Source organism: Zalophus californianus, chromosome 4 (genome assembly GCF_009762305.2).
Source record: "Zalophus californianus isolate mZalCal1 chromosome 4, mZalCal1.pri.v2, whole genome shotgun sequence".
Lineage (NCBI taxonomy): Eukaryota > Metazoa > Chordata > Mammalia > Carnivora > Otariidae > Zalophus > Zalophus californianus.
This window is the reverse complement of record NC_045598.1, coordinates 89,267,045-89,286,972: the sequence shown is the minus strand read 5'-3', so window position 1 is coordinate 89,286,972 and position 19,928 is coordinate 89,267,045. Positions and strand designations below refer to the sequence as shown.

At 36.5% G+C, this 19,928-nt stretch overlaps 1 pseudogene; it reads right to left on the bottom strand.

Annotated features, from left to right (window-relative positions):
• Nucleotides 1-18,583: 18,583 nt before the first annotated feature.
• Nucleotides 18,584-19,354, bottom strand: LOC113912702 (annotated as a pseudogene).
• Nucleotides 19,355-19,928: the final 574 nt, after the last annotated feature.

Below are 19,928 nucleotides of genomic sequence, written 5' to 3'. Positions count from 1 at the left end.
ACATGGCATTCTTCTGAATAGGAGCCCCCAGAGTGACAGCACTAGTCCTATATTCATGAAGCCAGCCCTGCTGAGCACAAATCCTTGAACTCATTCTCCCCTAAAATTGCATTCCTTTCTTTCTCAATCCTATCACACTGACCACATCCATCACCTTGCAAATATCTTATGTTGAAGGTGTTGCATTTCCCACTTCCTAGTGGGTTTCAAAGAAAACACACACATATTATTTAGTTTACATGACCTACTTCCAAATCACTGTTATATCACTTCCCCTCTTTTCAAGAACATGGACCTCTCTTGTAAAACTGAATTCCATTCTACCTCTAATTGTCTACCAACTTTAATGTCCTTAATGGATGTGGGTACTGTGTTTATAATTTTTTTTTTCTCCATACACCTCCTGACACTATTCCTGGTACTTTTGAGATGCCGATGACATCGTTACAAAGCTAGATTTCTACGTCAACTACATTTCCATTGAATACCTTCTTCAGTTCACAGCCAGGTCCTGAGGCCAACCAGTAAAGCAATGCTCTCATGATCATTCTTATTCTGTTTAACGTCCTGAACTGCTCTCTATCATATGGGGCACTGCAGACATGGGGGTGGCTGTCTGGGTACTCACCATCAAGAGGACCCTACATTAGCCAACACTGGCTGCACATACAGGATCGGGAAAGCAAGGTTATCCTGAAAAAGAGCAGTCAGTGGGGCTGGAAATCTAGGGAGGATGTCAGAAGGTAGAATTTCATCTGGGTCTTCAAGACAATTCCTTTACCAACAAGAGCAAATTCTAAGGAACTTCATAATTCACAATATATAACTCCAATCTTCACTACTAAACAAGGTTGGAGACAAACAGGAAACTGTGCAGACTAGCCTTACTACAAGTCTGTAGTTTCATCAATACTTGGCAATACCTTTTTTTTTTTTTTTCAGAGCGCATGCACAAGTTGGGGGGTGGGCAGAGAGAGAGGGAGAGAATCCCTCAAGCAGACTCCTCCCCACTGAGCATGGAGCCCAATGTGGCCCCACGACCTTGAGATCATGACCTGAGCTGAAGTCAAGAGTCAGACACTTACTAGACTGAGCCCCCCAGGAACCCCAAAACTTAGCAATACTTTTGCTTATCTATAAGAGACTCCTTATCCCCAGGTTTTTTCAACCTTTTCTACTCTCATTTCAAATCTCTCCTTTCTCACTTTGCCTAAATAACTACATGTCATTCTTTCTGAATCACCTCATCCATCAGCCCACAGAAATCTCCCATAACATTTATATGCTAATCATGTCAGCCACCAGTCTGGATTGGCTGCTTTTTTCAGACTTCCAATCACTCACTGGGTACGTCTTTACTCTAACAGTCAATACTATTTGTTAAATGCACACATTTCCTTAATTCAATGATCTCTATCCTCATTAAAAAAATAAATAGTTTTGCTCCCAACTTTACAAAGAAAGAGTCCAGGTGACTTCAGTGCCTAGCTTTGTCGTGCAAGTCCAATTTTTGATATCTTTAACTGCCTCCCCTTCCTCCAGTCTACAGTCTCCTACCATTTGTGACAAGAAAGTAACCCCCTTGCCTAGCCCTGCAGGAAAGATCAAATTAAAATTGGCTACCACAGATTATAAATTAAGTTGTAATCCGTTAGGCAGAGGACTGAAGTTCATTTCACCTATTGGGAAAAAATTAAATTGAAAATGATTTTATATTATTTAAAAAATATTGAGTAATATATCTTTGATGTATAGATTTTTAGCACGTTCTTGAGGCATCTTTAATAACACAGTACAGAGATCTTATTGGCTGATTTTTTATATTACAGTTTTTCTTACCAGAAATTCTTCATAAATACCTAAGTATATATATGATTATAGTTACTGAAATACTATAGCTAATGGGATGCTTTTTGCAGGATCCTTTTCTACATTAAATGGGATATTATCTAAAATTCTTTTCCTATTTACTTCACTCATATATCCTACCATTGGGGAACACAGGTAAGACAGGGTGTATGTAACTATTTTGATCATCAAAAGAATCGTGTAAACTTATGTTAAAATTTTCTCTTTTATCTTTATATATTCCCTGAAGTGAAATGCTAGAGGTGATAAAGTGAGAGAGAAAGAAACTTGGTAATAATAGGAACTCAGCAGACAGCAAAGTTCACACTTTTCCACCTTCATGTTCTAGCACTTTTAGCCTGAACTGCTAATTGTTCTTACAGCTTAACTCTTTAGTGCCAGGGAAAAAAAAAAAAGGTAATATATTCCCATGGAAGATAATTATCATTATATGTATAGAGAAAGAAAGATTTTCATTTACAAAATTTTTCTTCTTTTTTGTTAATGAAAATAAATTAAAAAATTCTCATGTCCCCTATTTGCTAATGTAGTAGTCTGTGGAATGTTTGGAAGCAACTTAAATATTTTTCATTAAGAGGTGCTAGAAAGATGAGTTATGCGCATGTGTCTCTCCTGAAATTAACTCCATGCAGACTAGAAAAATAACTCTTTTCATAGTACGAACAACTTTCTCAATCTTGGAAATAAAGTTCAGAAAGCTTAACATTTTCTTTGAATAGGAAACAAAATTCCTTAAAAAAGCAGCTTTGATTTTGTCAGTTGCTACTTAACCTTTTCATTCTCTTCCAAAGAACCAGTCATTTTCTCATTCTGTCTCCCTCCTTCACATCTGACTTTCTTCCCTCTTTGGAAGACAGCAGTTAGGACCACTGGAGCCCTGCTTTCCTTTTTCTGGTCTGCAGAGACCAGTTTGGAGTCTTCATAATCACAGCTTCACACAATGCCAAAGTCAAGGCCCTTCCAGATGGCTGACTGAAGTGGTTTCAGGAGAGACTGGGAAGAAAAGTAAGGGCAGTACTGCAAATTATATAATAGAAGCCTAGAATTTAAGCATACACATTTTCATATTTAGCACCTCTTGAAAGGAAATTTTCATAATAGAACTGCTTTATATTTAGATCTCTATCATCCTTGGTTGCCTTGTCTTGTTCCAATCCTCTGAGGGTACTCTATAAATAATAGTGACACAAAAGCCTCAGCATCTTTTACGGAAGGTAAATGTTCTCTGTATACAAAGCTGTTTTTGCAACTGGCTCATCCTTACTAGAACATTTACTGTGCCTATTTTTAATGTGTCCTTGTCTTGTGACTTTTGTAACAAAAAGCAGAAGAAAATAGGGATACATATGATTTCTGTAAACATAAAACCCATGATGCTTGCTCATTCGTCTTCGAATGTCTGGTGTATAGTATGTGATCAATAAATATTTGTTGAATGAAGAGGGCCATTGTGCTTGGACATAGTTGACTATGGTCTTCTCATCACAGTATGTTAGGTAATTAGGTTTAAAAACAGATATCCCACATTTCCTATTTTATTCTTTCTGATGCTGTCTTATTATTATTCCTAATATTGACATACTTATCTATCCCAAAGGATGCATTCTCATTTTCATTGATATATATTCTCACAGAGCAACTAATTAATTTAGTTATCTCACAAATACTTAATTTGAGAATCTGCTAAATAAAATGCATGGGGAACACAGCCCAGCCTTTAAATAACTTATAGTTCTAGAGGAAAAGAGGTGAATTAAACCATTACCTAATGTATTTTAGTCACAATAAATTTTATGAAGTAAAAGCTGAGGTGTTATGAAGACATTACATGGGTGAAAAGTGCTCTGGCCTTATGTTCTTATTGAATAGAAGCCACTTTAACAGACAACATTTACCATTTGTTTCATTTCTTACATTTTGGGGTTCTATTCGGTTAAAATACAGTTCTAATAATTTTACAGCTCATTCCAATTGAGATGCTCTTAATCAATTCCTAGTAGTCATACTATTCAATGGCCATGTATATATAGTTTTGAATATTTTACAGTAATTAAAATCATCAGTTATGGTCCTCTTATTTGAAAACTAAACCCTACTCTGATCATAGCAAAGATGCTCAGGTTTCTCTTTGGCACCCAGGTTAGTCTAGTTACAGGTAAGAAAATCTGGTCGTTCTCTAACTACCAACAAACTATAAAATGTTCTCTCACAGAAGGTCAGGTTCTTGACTGATATTCAATCTGGAATCTGGCATGGTTTCCCCAGATCTTTCCCTCTATTCATGTGTGAGAAAGTGAAGTTTTAGAAAGGCCTGACCTGTTATCTGCTAAAATGGAATTGCTGGTTGCACAATGTCACACATACTTAATATAAACAGAGTTTTATTACTTTTATAGCACCTCATGTAGCTTTTAGGATACTTGAAAGTGTCGTGCCTTTAAATGATTATCAAGTACTTCTTTCTAAAGAAGAGCTTTTTCAGAATAGCTAAAGAGGAAAAGTTCCCCTGGGATGTCAATTTACACTGTACCTCTTTTACCCAGAAGTGTATCTTTCTGTGAGCAATTTCCAGGTCATCATTCAAGAGTTTAATAACTGGGCTGCAGTTTTCCATCACATTGTTAAAAGACTGCTTCCCCTGGTTTACAGATTCTACAAATAACTTACAACCATACTCTGGAAGGGTGGTTTAAATTCTTCATACATCTTCCTGGTAAGATAGTAGCTGCTGATTACTGAAATTCATACATCTACCATATGACTTTGAAAATTACATAACCATGCAAAAAATATAAGGGATTTCAAGAAGCCCATGTCCATTCATTATACCTTTTTCTCCCTGAGAGAAAGCCATTGTTAAAATGTGGTGTATATCACTTCTGGCTTCTAGTTTTCTCTGTGTGAGCCTCTGGACTATGAACTTCACAAGTGTTTCTATCTCTTTCTACCGCCTTAGGTAGCAGAAGATGCTAGGGTGGGATGTTGCTGGGTATTTTCCTTCTCCCAGGTCAGTTAGGTTCTGATAATACTCTAGCAGGTTAGGCTTTGGTTAACAAGTTTTCCCTGAGAGTAGGCCTTGTTAAGAATTCAGTATTCTATATGGTACTGGCACAAAAGTACCTAGATCAATAGAACAGAATAGAAAGCCCAGAAATAAAACCACAATTTTATCTTCAATTAATCTTCAACAAAGTAGGCAAGAATATGCAATGGGAAAAAGACAGTCTCTTCCACAAATGATGGGAAAACTGGATGGCTACATCCAAAAGAATGAAGCTGGACCACTTTATTTCACCATACACAAAAAATAAACTCAAAATGGATTAAGGACCTAAATTTGAGACCTGAAGCCATAAACATCCTAGAAGAGAGAACAGGCAGTAATTTCTCTGACATTGGCCATAGCAACATTTTTCTGCATATGTCTCCTGAGGCAAGAGAAACAAAAGCAAAAATAAACCATTGGGACTACATCAAAATAAAAAGCTGCACAGCAAAGGAAACAATCCACAAAACTAAAAGACAGCCTAAGGAATGGGAGGAGATATTTGCAAATGACATATCCAATTAAGGGTTAATATCCAAAATACATAAAGATATTCCGGAAATGTCTGATCATGTTTTAATGGTAACTGAACAAAATAGAAGTGTTCTCTGCCATTTGGGATGCTGGGTAGAAAGGTCTTTGCCTATTAGGCAAACGCATATTGTGTTATGTGAATTACACAGTAGAACACATCTCAATGGTTTTGCTGTAATGAGCTTTTGCTAGAAAGAAGTTTTGTAGTAAAGTATCTATTTCGGTGTTTAGCAGCCAGGGCTTTATAAGAGGTACTGCCTATATTATACAAAAGGTGTGGTAAAAAGAAGTTCTACATACCCCTCCTCCCCAAAAATATCATTTTGCTTTACTTCTTTAGAATCAATCATTTTACTGAAACAATTTCATTAACTATAAATGCACTATCTGGAATAATTTAAATATGAAATTAACCCAAACTCATAGTAGGTTAGAATATATGTTCCTGAGAACAAGGCAGATAATTGGAGAGAAAGGGATACAGGTTTTTTGATGAAGAAAATTGGCAAATATTAATACCTACTTCAAAATAATGCATTTACTTCAGGGTAGCTAATTTTGGATATACTTGTTTTACTGTATTTTTTCCCTATAGAACTTATTATGATTATCTGATATTCATCTTCTATTTTTTTTAAAGATTTTATTTATTTATTTGAGAGAATGAGAGACAGAGAGCACGAGAGGGAAGAGGGTCAGAGGGAGAAGCAGACCCCCCACTGAGCAGGGGGCCCGATGTGGGGCTCGATCCCAGGACTCCAGGATCATGACCTGAGCCGAAGGCAGTCACTTAGCCAACTGAGCCACCCAGGAGCCCTTATCTTCTATTTTTTTAAGATTTTATTTATATGTCAGAGGGAGTAAGAGAGAGCACAAGCGGGCAGAGCTGCAGGCAGAGGCAGAGGGACAAGCAGGCTCTCCACTGAACAGGGAGCCTGATGTGGGGCTCGATCCCAGGACCCTAGGATCATGACCTGAGCCGAAGGCAGACATTTAACCGACTGAGCCACCCAGGTGTCCCTGATATTCATCGTCTATAAAAGCACTGCTTGACTTTACCTGTGGTCATGTCTAACTAGAAATATCAAATATTTTGTTCAAGTTTTATACATTTTAGTGTTGAATTTCAGCACAAGCAATTAGACTATGTAATAAGTTAAACCTATTCTGATATAGCATATTGATTACTCCTTAATGTGATATACGATTTTCAAGACATCATATACCTAGGCCTCAAAGTGTCAAATCACTGTATATTAAATTTTACTATTTAAATGAGATTTAATGCTATGGATAAGAGATTGGCAAAATTTTTCCTTAAATGGTAGATAGTAATAAATAAATAAATAAATAAATAAATAAATAAATAAATAAATAAAATAAAATTCTGCAATGAGTAATATAATATCTGTTGCAATGACTCAGCCCTACCATTGTAGGGTGAAAGCAGTGATAGGCAATATATAAATTTATGGGCACAGCTGTGTCCCAATAAACTTCATGCATAAGGACAGATGATGGGAGGGATTTGGCCCATAGGGAAAACTTCTCTGATCCCTGCTAGAGCTGAAAGTGAGACTGGGGGTTGCTAAATGGGTGTGGCTGGGTAGAAAGGCATTCTCATCCTAAAATCAAAGTTTCAGGTACATTTCTGAGCTGAAATATTTTTACATAATTCTTTCTCTCTTGATTTGAAAATAAACAGTTCTAAAACATTGGCTTCAGATGATAGCACGGGGCCTCAACAGAAATGTTATCTCTATGTTAATACTTTGTGCTGGAGTTTTGTGTTTTTTTTAAGATTTTTTTATTTATTTATTTGAGAGAGAGAGAGAGAGAGAGAGAACACTAGCAAGCAGTGGGAAGAAGCAGAGGGAGAGAGAAACTATAAGCCGACTCCCTGGCTGAGCATGGGCCTGATGCAGGGCTCAATCCCAGGACCCTGAGATCATGACCTGAGACGAAACCAAGAGTTGGCCGCTTAACCGACTGAGCCATCCAGGCGCCCCTGTGCTGGACTTCAATATAATTGGGGTAAGACATATATATTAAAATAAAAAATAAAGAATAAAAATTAAAAAATCAACAAAGAAGTTACTCATTGGTCTCAGATTATAGTACTGGACCTTAGGAGGTAAGATATTTTGAGGTTAAGTATATGATGGTCTTCAACCAATTTTGGATTATACTCCCCAAGGGTGGAATATGAATATCTTATTTCCAATCTATAATAGACTGCACCTCACTCTTAGAGAATATTATACTTCTCTACCTCATTAACATCAGGCTAGGGCATAGACTTGACTTAGCCTATGATATATGAATGCAAGTGCCATATGCCACTTTTGAGCATAAACTGTATGATTAGGCAACTCTGCCGTTGCTTCCTTCCTTCTCTATGAGAATCTTATGTCTCGGGTCTACATCCCAGAAAGAAGACACGTGGAGCAAAGTCGCCATTGACCTACAGCCAGCACGTAATGAGAACGAGAAATAAACCTTAGTTATAACTCACTAGGATTTGCAAGATATTTCCTTCCATAGTATAACCTACTGAAAGATGATATAAAAATTGCTTACAGAAGTTGTTTGCTAGCCTAATGCTAAAATGTGAGACTGACCTTAGAGCCCAGCAGTAAGCAACAAAGGCTGGAAAAATGGCAACTATGTTATGCATTTGGAGAGCATTTGATAAAACCATTCCTGCAACTCCTTGAAAGAAAGATAATATACTGAGCAAGTCAGTGCCTTCAGGCAAAACTGTTGTGAAACGGACGGGTACTAAGGTGCTCTGGTACCTGTTGGTTGTACTGACAATATACAATGAAGAAAGGAGATAACTCTGGAAAGGATTAGCTGGTTTGCAACTGGGGAATAGGAAGAATCCAGAAATTCTGGGATTTATAGGATGAAAGAGGCAACTGTTTCTCATATATAGGTAGTAAAAGATAAAATTGAGAATTGTTTTAAATAAAAAAAAAACAGTTTAATAGAGCTTTGAGGGATGCCTGGGTGGTTCAATCAGTTAAGCTTTTGCCTTCGGCTCAGGTCATGATCCCAGTGTCCTGGGATGAAGCCCTGCATCGGGCTCCCTGCTCAGCGGGGAGTCTGGTTCTCCCTCTCCCTCGGCCTGCCACTCTCCCTGCTTGTGTTCTCTCTCTCTCTCACGTGCAATCTCTCTCTCACAAATAAATAAATAAAAATTTTTTTAAAGATAGAGCTTTGAGATAGTTCTTTGCCTATAATAACACCTCTGAATGTTTTAAGGTACTATCTAGCAAACTACTTTAGTTTGACAAAATGGCTCAAGAAAAAAAAAAGCAACAAAGTTGTGTCTCTCCTATTTGAGGTTGAAAAGCTCATGGTATGGGCAAGATGTCTCGAGAGAGAAGCATATCTGAAGATAATTATGGATGTGGTTTTGCACACATTGCTGATTGGAAGCAAAGACATTAAAACAAAGTTTCAAGAGAGTCATATTTCCAAAAGAGCTATTCACTTGGATAAAACACATTGTGACTGCAATGCATGAAGCTCCTTTGGCATTTATTAAAAAAAAAAAAAAAAAAAGCCCATGTTGCAGTCAGCGACATGCACTAAACAACATCTCACTGAGCATTTCCATTCTATTATGTCTAATACTGTGGATGTTATAAAAGAACTTTGTAAAATCTAACAAAATTTACCAATACTTAGTTTTATTGGAAATTTAAGTTTATTTTTTTCTGCATACCTAATACAAATGGTATGATTTGTTTATCTAAGTCATACAATATTAAATTGTTATATTAAAGGACATAATAAGACCCGTGTTACTAAAGGAAACATTGAATGATGCACAATTCAAAAAAGTCTTAAAGCATATTGGTTGACGGTTATGAAGAAAATATCTTTTTTTTTTTTCATTGAGATCCAGGATGCATAAAAAGAAAATCACCTTTTTCTTTATATAATTGCTTAAAGTGGGCTCCTGGGTGGCTCAGATGGTTAAGCGTCTGCCTTCGGCTCAGGTCATGATCCCAGGGTCCTGGGATAGAGTCCCGCATCGGGCTCCCTGCTCCTTGGGAGTCTGCTTCTCCCTCTGTTTCTCTCTCTCTCTCTCTCTCCCTCTCTCTCTCATGAATAAATAAATAAAATCTTAAAAAAATAAATTAATTGCTTAAAGTTAAAGCTGCTCTATGAATCTGAATTATTGAATAATTAAACCTATTTAGAGTTCTGAAGGAAGGTAATGCTGACTAGTTAATTGGTGTGTTTGCCTTCTCTTTAAAGCTTTGCCAGCCTTTCTCTTTAAATACTCACATTAAAATGACTCTGAAGCTATCTAAACCTTGTTGTTGTTTTTAACAATTGAAGAAATATGTTTTTGGAGTGCATGCAGGAAAATAAAGCTTGATAAATTTAATCTGGACAATTGCATAAATAGAATTGCTTGCACAATTTGCCTTTTCTATATAGTTTTAGATTGTAAATTACATCATAGCTTTTAAGTATTTATAAGCTAACCGAAAAGGTCTCTTTTTATAAATATGACTTTTTAAAAATCTGGGATAGAGGCTGTAAACATAGCTATTTCCAAAGTCTGCAATAAAGCCACAATTGGAAACTGTTAGCCCATGTTAACATTCTATTTGTTCATGGCCTAACAAGAGCAGTCAAGTTTATTTATGGATGTGTCTCCATCTCTTCAGTTCAAGTATCTACTTCTCATTCATTCCTACTATCATTAGCTCTTTTTCTGAAAGTTAATACTTTGTCAATATAGCACATTTTTAGAAACTAGGTTTAAAATCTGATCAAACTGGGAATTGAAATCACACTAGAGCTCTCTTACAGAGGCATTTTTTTTTCCTCAGAGGTTTATGCCAGGGGATTCTTATAAATAGATCCTTCTAGAACTTGTGGTAGCTGAAACTAGTACTATATCAAATATTTTTTGTGTGTTGAATTCAAACCTATTTCAGGATGAAAAGCAGCTACTGAGGACACATTTGTTTAATTGTAAGTTCTTATAATTATTTACATATCTTATGCCATTTGTGTCATGTTCTTGTCATTCCATCTTTTCCTTTCCTGAAAGACCGTGTTATGATTATTATTACAAAGTGGGTAGAGTGGGTGCCTGGGTGGCTCAGCTGTTAGGCGCCTGCCTTCGACTCAGGTCATGATCCCAGGGTCCTGGGATCGAGCCCCGCATCGGGCTCCCTGCTTGGCGTGAGGCCTGCTTCTCCCTCTCCCACTCCCCCTGCTTGTGTTCCTTCTCTTGTTGTGTCTCTCTCTGTCAAATGAATAAATCAAATATTAAAAAAAAAAAGTGGGTAGAGTAACCTACATTCCTTTTACCCAGTTCACTGCTAGATGATGAGCTAAAATGAAAATTAAATTTTTTTCCAGCAAATTTGATTTATTTGGGGGATCATCAGTAATTTAGAATTGAATGTAAACTTCAAGAAACTATTTTGAATAAAACTAAGAAGAAATGTTTATTGAAACCATGTACCAAGTAGTATTATAGTAAAAGTTGCCTCATGTTTTAGATTACATCTTTTAAAATGATTACCCTGAAAATTTCCAGTTTATAAAAAAAATGTTTAAAAATGTAAATAAGATGAAGACTAAAAAGAAAAGGCAGCATCATTTCTGCCTTACAAAAAGAGTACATTCAGCACATTCAAGGTAAAACATATGGCAGCAAAATTATTTTTTTTCCAGCAATCACAGTGTCTTAACATCATAATCTTATTTTTAGTGGATGTGTCAAGGTTGGTAAATCTGGGAGTAGACAATGTATTCTACATTATCCCCATCTTCCAAAAATATCCATGAAGTTTTCTTTTCAAATAAAGACAAAGTCAAATTATTCTTGGGGAGAGAAAAACAAAACAAAACAAAAACAAACTTTAGAGAGTCTTGGAGTTTTATTGCCCTTTATAGAAAGAAGCCTGTCTTGAATGCGTGTGGAGACACACCTGAGAAGCAGAACTCATTACAAGCACTTATTCCAATTTCAGAGATTCACGCCTCTGAGGGGTTATTCAAAATAACTGTGAAAAAAAATTATTTTACCAGTTAGGGGTACCTGGATGGCTCAGTCATTAAGTGCCTGCCTTTGGCTCAGGTCATGATCCCGGGGTCCTGGTATCGAGCCCCACATTGGGCTCCCTGCTCAGCAGGAAGCCTGCTTCTCCCTCTCCCACTCCCCCTGCTTGCGTTCCCTCTCTCGCTGTGTCTCTCTCTGTCAAATAAATAAATAAAAAATTAAAAAGAATTATTTTACCAGTTATGAACATAAAATAATGACATCACCCTAAGTTTACTGCTTCTAATCTTGATATTAAACTATATTTAGAGTCATTACTAGGATTGAAAATAATGGCCAATCTACCTTGATTTCTGTTCTCAGAAAGAGTGGCCATTAAAATCTTTAAATCAAAATACTTTAGAAATCCATTTCCAATAGTAATGAAACTTTTGTTCAATATTTGGGTTACATGATTTCACTTCAATTAAGATACAATTGCAAAGTCATTCATAAGCTGCCTTTTATTGTCATTTATTTTCAGATCGATAGATAGATATGATTCTGGCATTTTTATACAGATTGTGAGCCCAAGTAAATCAACTGAATTTTTTTCTGTACACTTGTCCTATTTACATTTCAGTTATTGAAACTTAAAGAAACTGCTAATTTATGTCTAACTAACTTATATGAATAATCTGATATTACAGAAATGAAACCCACAGGCCTCATTAAATATGATTAAAATTTTTTTTTAAATATGCACACTTATTTTAGAGAAAATAGCCAGTGAAGTGCTAAGCAACAACAACAACATCAACAAAAAGAAAACCCTTGTGCATCTTATTTGCATAGAGGCCAAGGGATAAAATCAAACCCAGTGGTTAACGACAGTCTTGGAGCCCTTGATCAGAATATGTTGTTTTCCTTGTGGAGGTGGAGGAAAGCATTGCAAAATGGAGCCCACAGCCAAATAGCTGAATAAAACATATGGTTCAGGAGCTCAATATATACTGAAGCTTTAACTTTAGTACATTGATTTTTAAGCTTCCTCTTCTAAACTTTGGTATAATCTGAGAATTCAAATTCAGAGTTACTTTTAATTTAATTCTTTCTGAGGAAGGAGTGAGAACTGGTACTTACACTTAAATTTTTACCAGGCTTTTCTGATCCACTTCTTCATTCTTCATGTTAAACATTAGTCCTTGAGGCGGGGAAAGGTCTCTAAAATAGGTAGCATATCTGTCCTCATGTTATTTATAATAAAATGATGAGAACAACCACTAGAATGTAAAATCAGAGACGAGGCCTACTGCCTCAGTATCCTTCTTTATCCTTTATTAGCATGAATTGAAAGGTAGTTTGAGGAGGCTTTAATTTATAAAACTTGGGACTCAAGCCCAAAATCTAGCATTCAGTGAAATACTAGTTCCTAGGGATATGATTAGCTGCTTTAAAAATAACATAAAATAAAATAAATCTTCAATTTCAAATAGGTTTGGCAAATGCTGCATGCTAATTTCCCTTCCTGGAGAATCATGATATTAATATTTCATAGGTCTTAAGAAGTCCTCATGCAAAAAAAAAAAAAAAATAGGAGGATCTCTCACACAAGCATAACCACAACAACTTTTGTGCAGGGTGCTTGTTAAAAGCTTGAGGGACTGCTATTCGTTATAGCATGATTTGGGCATTGCTACTATAGAGCAATATAAACTAGGAACTAAATCTGCTGTCCATACACCTTTGGAAAGAATCAATATTAGACACTGTCTGGACAATAATCATGTCTTCATTTACTTTATGTTATGAGCCTGACCTTTTGACATAAGACATAAAGAAAAAATAGAGAAAACTCTCCAAAAACTATACCCCTGATTTTGGCCAACCATCTTATAAATGCATTTGTTGGTCAACGTTGGGGTGGGGATGAGGTGAGGAGTGGAGGGGACTCTAGGTGACTGATTCAATCATTGCAAACTCCTTGTTGCTATTAAATAAATAATAAACCATGGAGACCTCCTTTCCCTTCTCTCTCCCTCCCTCTCGCTTCTTCCCTTTCTTCCCCCTGCTCCCATAAGTCTAAAACATTTGTAAAAATTACACTATTTGCCAAATTCTGTTGTAGTAAAATGAAAGTGGAAGCCAAAACAAATTCCTCTTTGTATGGGATTTTATATTCTAGTAAAGAAAACATTAATGAAATGACCACAGAATTAAATGTGCCTGGTAAGCTGAGTTTAAGTTTATAAAGGTAGACAAGAGGATTTGACATTGTTGTACCTGGGATGGGAAGTGGTTAGCGACAGAAGGTAGAGGTTAAATATCAGAGCTATGTCTCCCTGAAGAACGACTTTTAAACTGAGATCAGAAGGAGTGGTTGCTTTTATAACCTTAGTAACCACTTGAAAGTGAAAAAAAAGTATAGATTAAACTTACTAAAAACAGCTTTTTTTATATACCCTGAATGAGTTACTTTTAATCAGGTAATCAATAATTTGTTAGTGGATCCAACTATGAGCTCAATACCAGGGGAGATACTGAAGGTGAATAAGACTTGGTCTCTGTTTCAAGGAGTCTGCAAATTAATGAAGGTGCTAAAATGGATATACATGAAATATACATTAGTGTTCACGGACACATTTGGGAACGCATATGAAAGAATTCTTAAATCCCTTGAAAAAATGCATTACCTTCATATTGGCTTATAATTTCATATGTCCTCTTATAAACTTTAGCTATATTGAAATTAAATGAATAATGGAATTCTTGAGAAACAAAAATCACACATGAGCTTCAGAAATCCCTAAGATGCTTTACTAAATCTTATAAGATGGCTGTCGCTTGAGTTGTTCAGGTCCTCACTTAAGCCTGACAACTGCTTACTGATGGGGTATCATGAGCTCACCATACCTTTAAAATATTTTCTGAAAAAAAGGGTACCTCTGTACAGTTTCCTTAATGACGTATGTTGTACTTCTTTCTCTCTGTGACACTTAATATCATTAAGTTAAAACTCTTAAGTAGATTACCAAGATTTCATATGTAGGAAGACACAATCCGAGGAGATTATGGCAACTCAGCATATTCACTACAAGTCATTTTTTTTCTTTCTTTTTTGTATCTGTACATTCCACTCAGAATATTTAAAAGCTTTACCATTGTAATGTAAACTTAACTGTTTTAAACTGTAATTTTGAGGACCACCAAATATGTTAGGTAATCCAACTGCTTGTATTAAATTAACTAAAATCGCATAGTCATAGTGTTTAGAAACTACCTTTAATTTACTCACTGGGGACTGGAAATTAGCAATCATATAACAGTGTATTTTCTTTAGAAAAATTTGCAAGTCATCTGAATCTTTTCCCAGGTTACATAATGGCCATATTTCAAAATACCTTATATTCAATTCACTTGGTTCATAAAATTTCTATTGGAGTCACAGTTTATGCATTGGAAACATTTTCATTTATCAAAGTCCTATTCTCTTGATCATTCCCATCTCTTTCTTTTCTCTCTAAATCCATGCCAAATCACAAAACAATCCAGGACAAATTCAGAAAACAATTCACCCCTCTGCCACAAAGTTTGGAGTTTAATGGAGAGTTTAAAATGTAGTAGCACTGTAATATAAAATATAAAATGATATGTATAAATTAGAAACTCTTTCCTCCACTTTACTTTCTTCACCATATGCTTTGTCTGTACCTCTTTTGCCTCATTTTTAAGATCTTATTCTTTAAATTTAAAGATGTAATCTAATATGGCAGGCAGGACAAGTAAAGAAAGCCATAAATAATAAAACAAATTTACTTAAACTCAGAGCTGCAGCAGACAACTGCAGACAACTAAGTTGTCTGCAGCCAGAGCTTCAAATTCTCCCTTGCTAGCATTTAGATACCAAGCACAGTTGATCTGTTCTTTAAGTAATATTACATTGGTGTTTTTCCCTTTAAGTTTCAGCGTCAGAGGCTTGGCCTTAACGACTCTTTTTAAGCTCCTCTTTCCCAGCTTTCAGTGTCTGTATACAACGGTATCTGTTTCTGTTTTTCTCTGTGTGTCTTGTCTCTGACTCTACCTCTCTCTTTCTAATTCTCATTGCAAATCCTTGTCAAAAAGAATCTTGATCAAATATCACTTTGACATCTCCATGCTTAATACTTTTTAGTAGTTTGTTGTTCTTCATTGGACCAAATCATGGACTTATAAAAGGGATATATTAAAATTATTTATCTTGTAATCTCTTTTTACACATGAAGAAATCAGCCTCAGAGAATAATTTTTCCACCCCCTTCGTCTTAAACACTTAGTGGCCTCTATATACCCATTCATTCAGCATTCATCAAACATTTATGTGCTACCCAGACTGATTCAGCAAAGAACTACATACTTTCATCTTGATCTCCCCAATGCCTAGCAGCGTACCTGACTCCTACAAGGTGTGCAGGCAATACTGATTGGATAGATAAATGGGTGTACAGATGAATGAGTGACTGAATGAATGTGGAATGTTCTGGGAATCCAAAAATTACAACAGTCTTGCATTATAACTCATTATCCGTGGCTCCTCCCAGGTTTCAAAAATAGAAGAACACCTAGCGTTGGGAACTTGTCTGAGAAGGTAAGCTAGATGACTGACCTTGAAGCTGCATCTGTACAGCAAACTGCCTTTACATAATTCAGGTTGGTTTAAAGAATTTAGTGGAACTTAGCAGGTAATGTTCTCCAAGCTAACTTTTAGGGCCACCACTGCCAATGTGTAAGTGTTGCCCTGCAAAGGGATACATTTCCAGGATATACTGTATTCATTCGTGCAATACATTTGTTAGTGGATAAAATATTTCTGATCTTGTGGAGATTACATTATAACACAAACATAATAAAGTATTTACTATACTATGTTAGAGGCTGATACATGCTAAAAGAAAAACAAAAAGCATAGTAAAGCAAGTTTGAATAGGTGTTCTGGGCAAGTGAGAGGGACTAATTACATCATTAAACTATATGGTGAAAGCCAGCTTCATTGAGAGGGTCAGAAGTGAGAGCAGAGGCTTGAAGGCAGAAGAAAATGTTTCAGGCAGAGGGGAGAGTTGAGCAAAGCCTTGGGATAGGACTTTGCATGTAGTGCTTGAAAAAAAGCAGTGTGGTTGTGCAGCAAGGGAACATAGTCCTAGAGAGGTCAGAGACAGGATGATATTTGAGACATAAAGTGGAAGCTCATGTTGAGCCCTGAAGAATATTTTACTTTGAGGGAAGTAAAGAGTTACTTCAGGGTTTTTAACAGAGCTCATTTTTGCTTCTGTACCATTTATTATGCTGTTCATTCACTCCTGTGTTTTTTCACTCCTTTTCCATAAGTATGTGTCATGGATTGAAAAACTGAGAAATAGGGAAAGTTAAGCTAATCAATAAATTTGAATGAGGGGAAAATGTAATAAAAGAATTAAAGTGATAGAAGGATAAGAATTCAGGGTCAAACTGAGACATTGAAATTTATGATTTCTGAAGCAGAAGGGCTCCAGAGATAACAGGAAAATTTTTCCTGTTTTTGGCTGGTTCAAAGTTGAAATTGTACTGGAGTGCTAAACTCTTGCATTACCCTAATCCAAAGTGAGACTAATCTCATCTCCTCTTCTGTTTTCTTATAAACAGTTTGTGCACGTGAATTAATTGAATGCAACTCAATACATTCACTGAGGCTGTGTGATATACTGCTTAAAAGCTCCAGTTTCCCATGTCGGTCTGCCTGGTTTTAAATATTGATTTTATGATTTGTTGGCTATGTAACCTTGGTGGATTACTTAACCACTCTTTCCTGTTTCCTTTTTTTTTTCTAAAGATTTATTTATTTATTTGAGAGAGCGAGAATGAGAGAGAGAGAGTACATGGGAGGGGGGAAGGGTAGAAGCAGGCTCTCCACTGAGCAGGGAGCCCGATGCAGGACTCGATCCCAGGACTCCGGGATCATGACCTGAGCCGAAGGCAGTCGCTTAACCAACTGAGCCACCCAGGCGTCCCTCTTTCCTGTTCCTAATCACTAAAAATATAGATAATTATAGCATCATTCTCACAGGGTATTTGTGAAAGTAGAATGAGTAAATACTTGTGAAGTGCTTCCAACAGTGTATTTCCCTATGGACAACAATGTCGATGACACAGATGACCATATTATTCCCACCATGTTTACTGCAAGGAATTCAGAGATTCCTTAAGAAATAGTCCCTACCTTCACAACATTTTAATCAGTTACCTTGACACAGGCTGTCTTATGTTTCATCTAACCTTCTATATGCATATTTTATCTTCTTAATCAGATTACATCTTCCAACAGGGTAGATACATAATAACTCATGTGTGTGTGTGTGTGTGTGTGTGTGTATGTTATTTATGTATTATATATATTTATTTATGTTATATATTTATACCTTTGGAAGAAAATATAAATTAGCTATACACTAGATTTCTATTAACTTATTTGCTTTATTTGTTTGAAGGTTATTGTTATTTATTCTTTTTTTATTGCTATTTATTCTCGGGCTAAATCACATTTTCACTTCTGAATATCACTGTATGATCCTGAAAGTAATGCTCTGAATATTAGAAATAGAAATCTAACTGCAGTTTCAAACTTAAGTCTTTGGTTTCTTGAATACACTGTGATTTTTCTTCCTTATAAACTACTTGCCTGTGGAATTAATCATCAGATCTTCTGAAGTAGACATTTTATTGCTCATTGTCTTTAAATACTTTGTGGTGAATTTTCAGGGGATTTCTAACAGTAGTGCTTCCTCATCTTAGCTCTTTGCTCTATAATTACTTAATTTCTTCACAAGCATCTTCCCAGTAGAGTTAACAACCTCCTTTTCCCCAAGGTCTATATGTTCTAGGGCTATAACTATACGACTATGTATAGACCTGGTATATATCTTGATATTTCTTTTTGTTTTTTTCATGGGCCAATAGATTGTTTTAATTCTCTATATGAATCAAACTTTTCATTTTTAGGAAAGGTTAAGTGTAACTTCAGTAGACATCAATACAGAAAGATTTTGTTCCATGGACTAGTTTCTTTAGTCAATTGCTTCTAGCTGTCTCCACCAGGATAGATGCATTTACAGAACTGGCTGCGCTTGAGCCTTCTTTGCAAGCAGCTTTAGATCTGCAATGCACTTGGCAATTGTCTCCTTTTCCTGCTGTACAGAGATGCTCTGCACCACATGCTTCTCCACCCAGTTTATCACGTGCTCTTGTTCCTTTCGGCGCATCATGTTCTGCACAGAGATGTGATAGTCCAGGCGATTCTTCACCTCCTTGTATACTCTGTGCAGCCGTTCCTGGTAAGTAAGTTCTAGTGCCATAGCAATGTTATTCCTCTGGACATCGAAAAGGTAATGGCGCTTGTGAACCAGGGCCTGCTGTGACTTCTCCATATCAATTGCATCCTGGATTTGTTTGATGGAAACCTGCTTCACCTCTTCTAGTTGGGCAATTTTTTGCTCATTGAGTTTATCAGCAAATTCTCCAATAGAGGCACCATATTTTTTAACTACATAGATAAGCAACCCTATTGTTGATATGGCAGAGAAGGTCTCTGCAGTAATCACATATATTTCTTTGGACAGAAAATATAGGATAAGTCCGGTTCCAAGCACATAGGGTCCTGTTATGTCAGTTTTGGGGTAAAGGAACTGGAAGAATTCTTCGGGGAACAGCCCCAAACGAACTTTTCCTCCATGTTCAGGAAGAGGTGGTACAGGGGCAAGACTTGGCTACCCTGTGTGGAAGATCCTTGTTGCCTGCAATACCCCTGGACCAAGGAAAGCTGCATTCTTCAGACAGGGGGCCGCTGCAACGGCCGCAGAAAAAACCACCCGGGACAGCATGGTCAACCAGGGTCCGGACAGCAGGCTCTGCGTCCCAGTGACCCGGGCAAGAGTCTCTGTCAGGGGCGGGAGCAAGATGGTCGCTCCTATCTTGATATTTCTATGTTGATAAACACATTCCCTTCTACTTTCTCTTTATCACTGTCTTCACATTTAGAAAAGTGTGATTTATCCATTTGGAATCACAGGCAATGACATAGTAACTATCATAATTTTGCCATAATTTGGTCCCTATGGGCAGCAATACTTAATAACTCTTCTGGTCCAATTATAATATGGAAGTGTTACAAACACAGATTGGCAAAAGGAATAATATTATGCCTAACACAGTGGTAGTATGGCAATTGACATTGATGGCTTTGCCAAATGGCAGACTGGCAATTTTAAGGGTCTCTTAATAGCCTTAAAGCTCTTAGTTATTTGCCATCTGAGTCATTTCTAGATTTTATTAGCAAGATACAGGATTTAAATGTCTCTGCCAATTCATCAACACATCAACAACAACTACGTGTTAAAATAGCACATTTCTTAAAGGAAACTCAGGCTCAATTTAAACTATATTCTCTAAATGTCT